At 33.7% G+C, this 12733-nt stretch overlaps 1 pseudogene; it reads left to right on the top strand.

The window, feature by feature from the left end:
• The first annotated feature begins 1093 nt into the window (after nt 1-1093).
• Nucleotides 1094-11782, top strand: LOC112010825 (beta-glucosidase 12-like; annotated as a pseudogene).
• Nucleotides 11783-12733: the final 951 nt, after the last annotated feature.

Below are 12733 nucleotides of genomic sequence, written 5' to 3'. Positions count from 1 at the left end.
ATTTTCCGCTGCGTTATATCTTGATATGATTATTTGATTGCTTTAACCTAGAATTGCATAATTTGACTAAGTAACAACTTGGCTAATTAATCTAGGCTAACCAATCTGGTTGTTTTAAGGGGTCTAAAACTGTTCAATCCCAATTACATTTTCATCGTCTCATTTTTCTTTTCGAACAAACCAAGAAACTTTTCATCCTATCACATTTTTATCCTCCCAACCAATCACATATGGTGGAAAAAAAAAATATATATATATATATAAATATATTTTTTCCTATTCTCTTAGCTTTCTATTCTCCCAACATTTTTCATCTCTCCAACCAAATGGAGTCTAAGGGTAAAACGTGGCTAGCAATTTTTGAACTGATGAGAGGCCTATTATATTAAGTTTAAGGTGCTACTAATGACTAGTTTTTGGGTAGGGAGAAAGGCTTCAGACCTCCCAGGTGCTATTTACATGATTCGGTGTAGTTTGTTATATGCTTAGGAAATGGGCTAGTCGTTTTTTATATAATTTTGGAAACAAAGTGGCCTAAACTCATTGGTTGCTATTTCCTGGTCATTGCAACTCTTGGTAGTTGCATTTGGTGGCTATAATAGGCTAGGTTAGTAATTTTAGGGTCCGTTGTGTTTTTTGGGTGAAAAAGATATCAAGGTAGCAAACTTGGGCTACAGACAACAAGAGCATAAGACAAGGTGGAAATTTCAAGTACAAGACTTCTTCTATGCGCCTAAGGTGCTACCAGTGTCCTTAGCCCATTTGGTAACATACATGGATTGGGCTCATGCAAAAAGTTAAAAAAGAACCAACCCATATCCTCCAAACCACAATCCCTCAATTTTCTCAATATGTCATATGAGCTTGACCATATTTTAAAAGAATAAAATAAAATATATGGATTGGGCCCACAAAAATATGTGTTGTAGTTAATGAGTCACAAAAACGGCAATCAACACATGACATACTGTGATCAATAGTGTATAAAATATAAAACAATCAAAATTTAAAACAATAGTCTTGGAGTATCATTTAGATTTTAAAAAAAAAAAAAAACAATTTATACATCCTTTGGGGCTACACATTGCAAGAAGATGTTGGGATTATGAAAGAGTTGGGTTTAGATGCATACAGATTCTCAATCTCATGGCCTCAAATTCTACCAAGTAAGATTGTCATTTTCATAGTCCTCAAATTTTTAATGTAAAAGGTCAAATCCATCCAATGATCGAAAGAATATAAAAAAATGTACCATCAAGGCATCAAGTACACATCTTAGACTAGAATGGAATGGCTATTGTTTTGTGATCATATTTTGATCCTAACAATCTCATTTGTGGGACTACTTTTAGAAGGAAAAGTATGTGAGGGTGTGAATTGAACAAGGAAGGAATCAAATACTACAACAACCTAATCAATGAGCTCCTAGCCCAAGGTCATAATTCACTCTTAAATTCCATCATGTGCCATAAATTCATCATGTGCTCTTAATTTACTACTGTTTATTATGATTGAATGTAGGTCTACAGCCCTTTGTGACACTTTTCCACTGGGATCTTCCTCAAGCGTTGGAAGATGAGTATGGCGGTTTTTTAAGTCCTCATATTGTGTAAGTGGTTAATTTACCTTATACATTTTAAAAAATTTATCATTATTATGATTTTTAAAATTTAAATTGGTGACCCAATTTGAAGAAAAGGAATAAAAGGGGGGCCCATTTGATGAATTTTTTAAAAACTAATGACCTATTTGTAAGGTTGTTAACTCCTTGACTTACAGAATTATTGATTTTGATATCAATTGCTAAGAATTTATCATTGAAACAACAGCGACAATAGCTCCTATGGTTCTCAAAGGCGCCATTGCAGTAGTTCGAACCCAAGGCCTCGGACCAAAAACCTTTAAGATTACTGTACTCCCCCCCCCAAAAAAAAGCCTCAACTGAAGCAGCAGATCATTAAAAATCTGCTTATCTTTGGGCTTCTTTGGTTCTTCCTCAACACAAATATAGTAAATCTGATTTTTTTTTTTCTTTTTTCTTTAGAGCAAAAGGTAAGTAAAGTAATTTTGATGTTTTTGGGTCACTGTTGTGGCTGTCTTAGGCTTCACCACTTCATACTTGAGAAAGCATTTTCAAAATCAAAACCTCTCTTCTTAAATCTGAAGCAAGATCTCTGTTTTTATTTTTATTTTTGGGTTAAAAAACACAATAGCTGAAGTATTTATGAAGAAAGGCTAAAACCGGTTTAACCGCATTGGATTTCAGTTATGCCGGTTGAATCGGCGGTTTGTACTGTTTGTCCGATTTTTCTTTCATTTCCGGTTTTAACTAATAACCAGACCGGATTAAGGTTCGGTTCCCGTTGAACTGGCCGGTCCAGTCTAGTTTTTTAAACCATGAGTAGAACTTTATTAAGTGTGCATTTGGAATGCACGTTTTCTGTGCGTCCTTGCATTTTGCTGAAAAACAGTGGGTCCCGTGCATTGTTTACGGGACCCGCAAGTACTTTTTCTAGCAAAAAAAAAATTAAAATTGGGTCACATAACACTATTCACACATTTAAAAATTATTTTGTTACAGTGTTTTTAATTTTCAGCAATAAGTAGTATCTAAACAAACCCTAAGATAAACTGGCTAAATCAACCTAAAATACATGAAAATTTTGTGGTGGAACATCTTCCATCCACACTAAAAAATATGGCATGTCATTAGCATATCTTGCCAAACTACAAGCAACAACGTTACCTTCTTTCTTAGTGTGAGAGGAAAGTAATTGAGTTAAACCTAGAGATAGTTTCCTTCACATCATCAACCAACAACCCAAAGGATGCCAAAGAAATATTCTCATCAGCTAGTGCCTTTATTAATACCGAAGAATCACTTTCAAGAACAGCTTGTGAGAATCCAATTTCCTTTGCAAATGAAAGGGCTTTTGCTGCAGCCAGTGCTTCAACTTCCTCTACTCCGAATGCCAGAGGTAGAATCTGTGAACATGAAGCAATTACCTGGCCGGAGCTGTTTCTTACAACCACTCCGATACCTGCCTTGTTCTCGCTTGCAAACACCACCCCATCAAAATTAATCTTCATTAAATCCCAAGGGGCAGGCACCCACCTAGTTCTATTTCCACTTTGACGAGGTAAGGACTGAGCATGCCATGGTGATGGAACTATCTGACATTCCCGAAATTCTGGCAGCAAATCCTTTGACAGTTGCTCAACACGGTGAAGGGCTGGTGGTGTCTGCTGGAGTCGGGTTTTGTGCCTTTGTGACCAGATGAGCCATACTGTTACTGCAAACAGTTTCGAGAAGACATTTAACTTCCATTTGTTTATGATATAGTCCTATAATGAGTTAATATTTAATATTTGACTTTATTCATTCCCATTATAATGAGTTATTTGACTTACATTCATGATATCATATTAAAGCTAACCACAAGATTAGACTAAACTAGATGAAATGACCAAATATAAAACATATTAAAATCAAAAGATTGAATAGAAAAGCGTAGAATTTATAGAACTGAGGTAAAAGTTAAAAGGTGTAATTTAAAATTTAGTCATTATTATATCAATCACTTAGTCTTGATACTATTCTTCTTTAAAAATAAATAAAAATAAAAAAAACTTAGTCTTTTTACTATTACCCATTCACAAAATAATTACTCTAACAAGGGAAAATTTTAATACGCATAAAAGCTTTTCGCTATTTGGATAGTTACGCTTTCTAGAATTTAGATCATATAACTGAATCAAAATAAAAATTACGTGCTCATGTACATATGTACAATTGAATAGTGTAAGGTCAATTTCTAAAAATTTTGGAGTCTTTTGCATGTATATATTTAGGAATGATTTTCGGGATTATGCTGAGCTTTGCTTTAAGGAATTTGGTGATCGTGTCAAGCATTGGATCACACTAAATGAACCATGGAGCTAAAGCTATGGAGCTTATGCAGTAGGAGGGCTAGCTCCGGGTCGATGTTCTGGTTGGCAACACTTAAATTGCACTGGAGGAGATTCTGGGACAGAACCATATTTGGTGTCACATAATCAACTTCTTGCTCATGCATCTGCAGTAAAAGTGTACAAGCAAAAGTATCAGGTTCTAGTGCCACACATCAAATTGTTTCATGTTGCTTTATTTGTACTACATTTTTTTTTTTTTTTTTTTTTTATTTTTTTTTTCTTTTTTCTTTAGAGCAAAAGGTAAGTAAAGTAATTTTGATGTTTTTGGGTCACTGTTGTGGCTGTCTTAGGCTTCACCACTTCATACTTGAGAAAGCATTTTCAAAATCAAAACCTCTCTTCTTAAATCTGAAGCAAGATCTCTGTTTTTATTTTTATTTTTGGGTTAAAAAACACAATAGCTGAAGTATTTATGAAGAAAGGCTAAAACCGGTTTAACCGCATTGGATTTCAGTTATGCCGGTTGAATCGACGGTTTGTACTGTTTGTCCGATTTTTCTTTCATTTCCGGTTTTAACTAATAACCAGACCGGATTAAGGTTCGGTTCCCGTTGAACTGGCCGGTCCAGTCTAGTTTTTTAAACCATGAGTAGAACTTTATTAAGTGTGCATTTGGAATGCACGTTTTCTGTGCGTCCTTGCATTTTGCTGAAAAACAGTGGGTCCCGTGCATTGTTTACGGGACCCGCAAGTACTTTTTCTAGCAAAAAAAAAATTAAAATTGGGTCACATAACACTATTCACACATTTAAAAATTATTTTGTTACAGTGTTTTTAATTTTCAGCAATAAGTAGTATCTAAACAAACCCTAAGATAAACTGGCTAAATCAACCTAAAATACATGAAAATTTTGTGGTGGAACATCTTCCATCCACACTAAAAAATATGGCATGTCATTAGCATATCTTGCCAAACTACAAGCAACAACGTTACCTTCTTTCTTAGTGTGAGAGGAAAGTAATTGAGTTAAACCTAGAGATAGTTTCCTTCACATCATCAACCAACAACCCAAAGGATGCCAAAGAAATATTCTCATCAGCTAGTGCCTTTATTAATACCGAAGAATCACTTTCAAGAACAGCTTGTGAGAATCCAATTTCCTTTGCAAATGAAAGGGCTTTTGCTGCAGCCAGTGCTTCAACTTCCTCTACTCCGAATGCCAGAGGTAGAATCTGTGAACATGAAGCAATTACCTGGCCGGAGCTGTTTCTTACAACCACTCCGATACCTGCCTTGTTCTCGCTTGCAAACACCACCCCATCAAAATTAATCTTCATTAAATCCCAAGGGGCAGGCACCCACCTAGTTCTATTTCCACTTTGACGAGGTAAGGACTGAGCATGCCATGGTGATGGAACTATCTGACATTCCCGAAATTCTGGCAGCAAATCCTTTGACAGTTGCTCAACACGGTGAAGGGCTGGTGGTGTCTGCTGGAGTCGGGTTTTGTGCCTTTGTGACCAGATGAGCCATACTGTTACTGCAAACAGTTTCAAGAAGACATTTAACTTCCATTTGTTTATGATATAGTCCTATAATGAGTTAATATTTAATATTTGACTTTATTCATTCCCATTATAATGAGTTATTTGACTTACATTCATGATATCATATTAAAGCTAACCACAAGATTAGACTAAACTAGATGAAATGACCAAATATAAAACATATTAAAATCAAAAGATTGAATAGAAAAGCGTAGAATTTATAGAACTGAGGTAAAAGTTAAAAGGTGTAATTTAAAATTTAGTCATTATTATATCAATCACTTAGTCTTGATACTATTCTTCTTTAAAAATAAATAAAAATAAAAAAAACTTAGTCTTTTTACTATTACCCATTCACAAAATAATTACTCTAACAAGGGAAAATTTTAATACGCATAAAAGCTTTTCGCTATTTGGATAGTTACGCTTTCTAGAATTTAGATCATATAACTGAATCAAAATAAAAATTACGTGCTCATGTACATATGTACAATTGAATAGTGTAAGGTCAATTTCTAAAAATTTTGGAGTCTTTTGCATGTATATATTTAGGAATGATTTTCGGGATTATGCTGAGCTTTGCTTTAAGGAATTTGGTGATCGTGTCAAGCATTGGATCACACTAAATGAACCATGGAGCTAAAGCTATGGAGCTTATGCAGTAGGAGGGCTAGCTCCGGGTCGATGTTCTGGTTGGCAACACTTAAATTGCACTGGAGGAGATTCTGGGACAGAACCATATTTGGTGTCACATAATCAACTTCTTGCTCATGCATCTGCAGTAAAAGTGTACAAGCAAAAGTATCAGGTTCTAGTGCCACACATCAAATTGTTTCATGTTGCTTTATTTGTACTACATTTTTTTTTTTTTTTTTTGCTTGAAAATTTTACTTCATTCAATAAATTAACATGGTTGCATTGCTCTTGATACAAGAAGATATTGTTAGAGGTATATATTAGTCATATTAACCCAATGTAATAGGCCAATTATGCTGAGCTTTGCTTTAAGGAATTTGGTGATCGTGTCAAGCATTGGATCACACTAAATGAACCATGGAGCTAAAGCTATGGAGCTTATGCAGTAGGAGGGCTAGCTCCGGGTCGATGTTCTGGTTGGCAACACTTAAATTGCACTGGAGGAGATTCTGGGACAGAACCATATTTGGTGTCACATAATCAACTTCTTGCTCATGCATCTGCAGTAAAAGTGTACAAGCAAAAGTATCAGGTTCTAGTGCCACACATCAAATTGTTTCATGTTGCTTTATTTGTACTACATTTTTTTTTTTTTTTTTTTGCTTGAAAATTTTACTTCATTCAATAAATTAACATGGTTGCATTGCTCTTGATACAAGAAGATATTGTTAGAGGTATATATTAGTCATATTAACCCAATGTAATAGGCCTAAGCCCATTCCTACTTGTACTAGTAGTCTAGGGTTTAGTCGCCTATATATACTTATATTAGGGTTTATTGTAACACAGGTTATTGTACTATACTCTTATACATAATAAAGATGTAGCCCTTAAGGAATTCTTCCGTGGATGTAAGCCGTCAAAGCTGAACCACGTAAACACTCGTGTTATCAATGTTCCTATTCTATGCTTCCTCTTCCGCATCCATTCTAGCATACACAACATGGTATAACACATTACGTCGCTAATAACATATATTTAACATGGTATCAGAGCCAAACTTCGTTCTTGGCATCAAACAAAACATGTTAAATATATGTTATTAGCGACGCCATGTGTTATACCATGTTGTGTATGCTAATAACATATATTTAACATGGTATCAGAGTCAAACTTCGTTCTTGGCATCAAACAAAACATCTCTAGTAAGTAAAGAAGAATATCACGTGCACACCACCATCAGAAGTCACACATGCTTCTCTGCTGGATCTGGACTCCACGGCATCTTGCAGCCACCGTGGCTTAATGCTGTGTCCAAGATCCACAAACTCAAGCAAACCTGTGACATCAATCTCAGATTTGTGCAAAACAAGACTTCCTTTTGAGAAAACAACTACACAGCCATGCTCCTCGGCCTTCCATGTGGAAAACCTAGAACTCTGGTCACTCTAAGACACCGCACGCACGGACAACGGCTACAGCTCCTTCCACATGCCGCCACGATTTCCCCATGTATAGCTCATCCATCGGTAACACGCGCCGCCCTATCGGCCATTTCGACCACCGATCTGCCCACAAAAGAAATCTAGCTTTCAACCGCTTAAGCACATGCCTCCTTGCGCCAGCCACATGCTGAAATATGTGATGACATCATCCATAACGTTAGCAAAAGGCCACGTCAATTTTAGCCATGTCATCAGCCATGCAGCTCGCCTCGTTAGCACCACGTCACCTAGCTGATGTTGACTCGGATCGACCTGACCCGAACCACCCGGATCTGACCCGTGAGAACTGACTGTTGACTTTGACCAGGTCCGTTGACTTTGCATTTTGCGTTGACTTTTGACCAAAAGTTAAAATTTTTTGAAAGGGCCTATCTTGCTTAGTTTTTCGCATAGATTCTAAGTTTGGACTTTGTTTCTTCATTTGAAGCTCCGAAATTCATCAATTGGCATATTCTTCATTGTGGTTTCTTCAAAGGCATTTTTCAAGGCATCTCCAAGTGATCTTCTTATGTTTATTTAACCTCAAGCCTTCATCGAGCTTCCATCTTGAGTTTGAGGGAGGGTGTTAGAGATATATATTAGTCATATTAGCCCAATGTAATAGGCCCAAACCCATTCCTGCATGTACTAGTAGTCTAGGGTTTAGTCGCCTATATATACTCATGTTAGGGTTCATTGTAACACAAGTTATTATACAACACTTTTATACATAATAAAGATGTAGCTCTTAAGGGATTCCTCCATGGATGTAGGCCGTTAAGGCTGAACCACGTAAACACTTGTGTTATCGATGTTTCTATTCTATACTTTCTCTTTTGCATCCACTCTAACATACACAACATGGTATAACACATTGCATCACTAATAACATATATTTAACAAATATGAGGTACTTCATTTAAAAACTATTTGCAGCGAAAATTAACCTAGATAAATTTGCAAATTATTATTATTATTTTTTTTTTCAGAATTAGTACTTTAGTAAGCATTTCTCTTTTCCATTAGTGTGTGTGGGCTTGGATTAACTTTTTGTTGAAAACTTATTATTAATTTGTTAAATATTGACAAAAATACAGTTACATTAGCTTGAGAGTGTCTTTATAATTAAGCAAGCTTTCGCTATGTGCAGGTAGCACAAAAGGGAATTATAGGTATAACCTTAGTGTCAAACTGGATTGTGGCATTCTCTGACGCGAGGAACAACCATGATGCTGCGCTAAGAGCCCTTGATTTTATGTTTGGATGGTTAGTATTCTAAAACTACATGACTCTTTGCTGTGGCTTTCCTTAAAATTTGTTTTGGACATCTATATTTTGCTATTTGCTTGTTACTTACAAAGAATAGGAAAAAATTATTTGTTATCAAGAAAAATCCTTCGCTAGTTTCTATATTTATAAATATATTAATAGGCAAAACTGAAAGAACATTCAATTAGGTTCTAAATTGAATTTCAATTGTTGTTTTATTTTGTACCGCATGTTCTATTTAAGTTTTTATTTATTTATTTAATTTTTGTTCTAAGTGAGTTAATGAGGTATAAAATACAAAGAGTCTAATATAAATAAATCATCAAAAACTCATTAAATAAATAAAAGTAAACTCATGTGTATATCTAAGAGAAATTAAAATAAAAAATAAATAAAAGAGAAAGAGAGTATAATTTGAATCCATATATGTTTGCAATTGTAATTTTTTTTTAATTGTACCGCGTATATGCACAAATTATACACTGGTTTAATATAATATGTACTAGGATTTAAGTGGTTTGTGGCAGGTTTATGTACCCCCTAACCAATGGTGACTAACCACACAGAATGCGATCTCTAGTTGGTGATCGATTACCCAAATTCACGAAAGAGCAATCCAAGCTAGTAAAAGGGTCATTGGATTTTCTAGGGCTAAACTACTATACTGCTAGTTATGCAGCCGATTCACATCACTTCAAAGCTGAAAACGCAAGCTACTTAACAGATTCACGAGCTAACCTTTGTTGTACGAACACAAACATTTGGAGCTATGATTCCATTTTTTTTTTTATGTAACTCATACGTACTAACAAGACCATGCTTTTTTTTTTTTTCATTTGTTGTGGCAGCTGTGTGCAATGGAATCCCCATCGGTCCAAAGGTGTGTATGATATTGAACATACATAAGATAAGATTGATATGGATCTCAAGATTGTTACAAAATTTTGATGCAATTTTTTTAATACAAGTCTTAAATGGTTTAATCTTCACACAACTTATTGATAAAAAAAAATAAAAAATTTAATAAAAATTTAATTGTTTATTAGTATCATTCTCTGTGATAGTATGATAACAAAAGAAGAGTAATTCCAAAGATGTGAGATGAATGCCATCTATCAGATTTTGTGTGTTTACACTAAATTTTAAGATTGTTGAATTTTTAAAATGTCGCTTATCTCATATCAAATATTATATAATAAAAATTGAGTTAGGAATTAGGATTTCAGTTTAATGTCCAGGAATTTGGATTATTTTAATTATTGAATTAGGATTTCAGTTAAATTTTTAGCCAAATGTTTTTTGAATTGTTTTGAATTATTGAATGTTGAACTGTACATAAATTTTTTTTTAGTTAAATCTTGAACGAAAGAAAAAATAAGGAAATTTTTTTTCTCCAAACTAGCTTGAAGATAAACTCTTTAAACTCCTTTCTATATATTTTTATTAGATGTAAATTTTGAAAATTAACCAAGGATTGCATGTTTTTATTATATCCTCTATGCTTGAAATATTTCAGGAAAATCAAAGATCAATAACTATGTCATCAATAAAATGTTTAAATGTCAAGTTTTTATAGTCTAAAATTATGCTTAAAAAAAATATTTTATTGATCGAATATTAAAAAACATGCAACCCAACAATTATATTTTCAAAATTTATATCCAATATAAATATATAGGAGAAATTGGAGAGAAACCTTGTTCAAATGGTAAAAGCAAATCCAGGACAAGAAAAAAAAGAAAAAAGAAAAACTATATATAGAAACACTTAATTGTGGGAGCATATCTATTTGCCAAGTCCAGTTCTAAGCTATACCAATTCTACCTTACTTTGCCACAAGTAACAAGGTGAAAAAGAGGAAGAAGGATACTCTAAAAATATAGTGGATTAGGAGGTGTTCAACAAGCTCCAAAGGTTTTTTTTTTTTTTTTTTAATCTGCTATCAGTTTCCATTTTCATTATTATTTATTTTTTTGCTAACAAAACAGTAACATGCTTACCAGCCTCATTACGACGCAGCTTGATTATACAATTCAGATGCAAAATTTTAATTATGATATAGTTGTTACTTTAGAAGAGAACTCTAAAGTTATGTAATAATCATTAATTTAGTTATTGTTTCTTAAATAAATTATATATAATATAAATATATTCCACCATAAGGAAAACACAAATTTCCTAAATTGCATTTTTTGGAACCCTTCCCGGATATTCTTATAAGTTATAACAAACTCCATTTTTCTTTGAAATGACATTTCAGGCTGCTTCAGATTGGCTCTATGTCTATCCAAAAGGAATTCGAGACCTTTTGTTATATACAAAGACAAAGTATCATAATCCACTAATTTTTATTACTGAGAATGGTAATTTTCTTTTGAACTTTCCAATTATGATCCCATAAAGTTATGATACTTGCCATAGGAATATAAAATTTGAAAGGAACGGTAATTTGGTGTCCATTTGAATCTAAAAATATGCCACTATATTATAGGAATTGATGAGTTCGATAATGCCTCAGTGTCGCTTGAGGAAGCCCTTTCAGACAATCATAGAATTGATTATTATTATCACCATCTTCATTATCTTCGTAGTGCTATCAAGTAAGTAGAAAAGATCTCTCTCTATCTGATAGACTAATATTACTTTATTAATAGCAATAACAATATGCCGCATTAACAACTATGAATATGGATATGGATATATATATATAATTGTTGTGATTATAGTCTAATTAGTACATTTTTTGACGTAGGGATGGTGTTAACGTGAAGGGATATTTTGCATGGTAATTATTGGACAACTTTGAATGGAGTTTAGGTTACACAGTTCGGTTCGGTATCAACTATATAGACTACAAAAATGGGTTAAAAAGACATCCCAAGCTGTCTGCCCATTGGTTTAAGAATTTCCTCGAGAATAAGTTGATAAATTAATGAATATGCTCATGTTGAACTATATAGTGGCATCAGACCATCTCCAAACGATAGACTTTAAGATCATTTCTTCTCTATTTTATGTTCTTTAAAAAATGTTTATATTCAGTAGAATAAACTAAAAGAAAAATAATGTTACTGTTAACAAACTCAAATGTTTCTTAATAATCAATATATATACTGGTTCTCTCAAAAGTTTAAATTATTAAAAGATGATGAATTTATTCATTTAAGGAGGACACAGGGAATTGAACTCATGACTTCTTACTCTGTTACCATGGATGAAACCATGTAGTTATTATATTTATTAAGAGATTGTGAATTTATTCATTTAAATCTAACACATATATTATTTGGTTTCTTCCTTGGGTGAAGTCATGTAGTTATCACAATTAAAGAGCAATTTCACGAATTATTGTTGGGTTTTAATTGTTGGTGGACAAACATGTTCAACCAAAGCATAGTATTCCATAGCTTTTGTCGAACCAACTTTTGATACCGTCAAGTAATGTTTATCTGTATGATTGAGGATAGCCATGGATTTAAAGTTGATCTTCATCCAAGAACAGTAAAAAGAATTTATATAAGTGATTTCAAGGTGAGTAAATTAATGATGAACAAGGTGTACAATAGTTGAAATAGTTTTTTGATCATCAATTCAAAAATTCAAACTCAAAGTCAGCCAAAGTTACTAGTCTTTGTCAAAGAAAATACGCAGTAGGGCTCTTACAAGATGCTGGGGTTCATTGGTTGCAAACCATCAAAGGTGAATTATTGTGTGATCCAAGTGTCTACAGAAGATTAGTTGTGTTAGGTCCATATGTTTTAGTGTTGACAAACCATAACATGTGTGTCAAATTATGAGCCTAGTCATGAGTTTTGATGTGTTGGCAATTGAAGATCCAGAGATTGCTCAAGAACGGCTAAAGAAAAGTGGAGTTTCAATAGGCT

Source organism: Quercus suber, unplaced genomic scaffold, assembly GCF_002906115.3.
Source record: "Quercus suber isolate HL8 unplaced genomic scaffold, Cork oak 2.0 scaffold_906, whole genome shotgun sequence".
In the NCBI taxonomy this organism is placed as follows: Eukaryota; Viridiplantae; Streptophyta; class Magnoliopsida; order Fagales; family Fagaceae; genus Quercus; species Quercus suber.
This window is presented reverse-complemented; position numbering and strand designations above follow the sequence as displayed.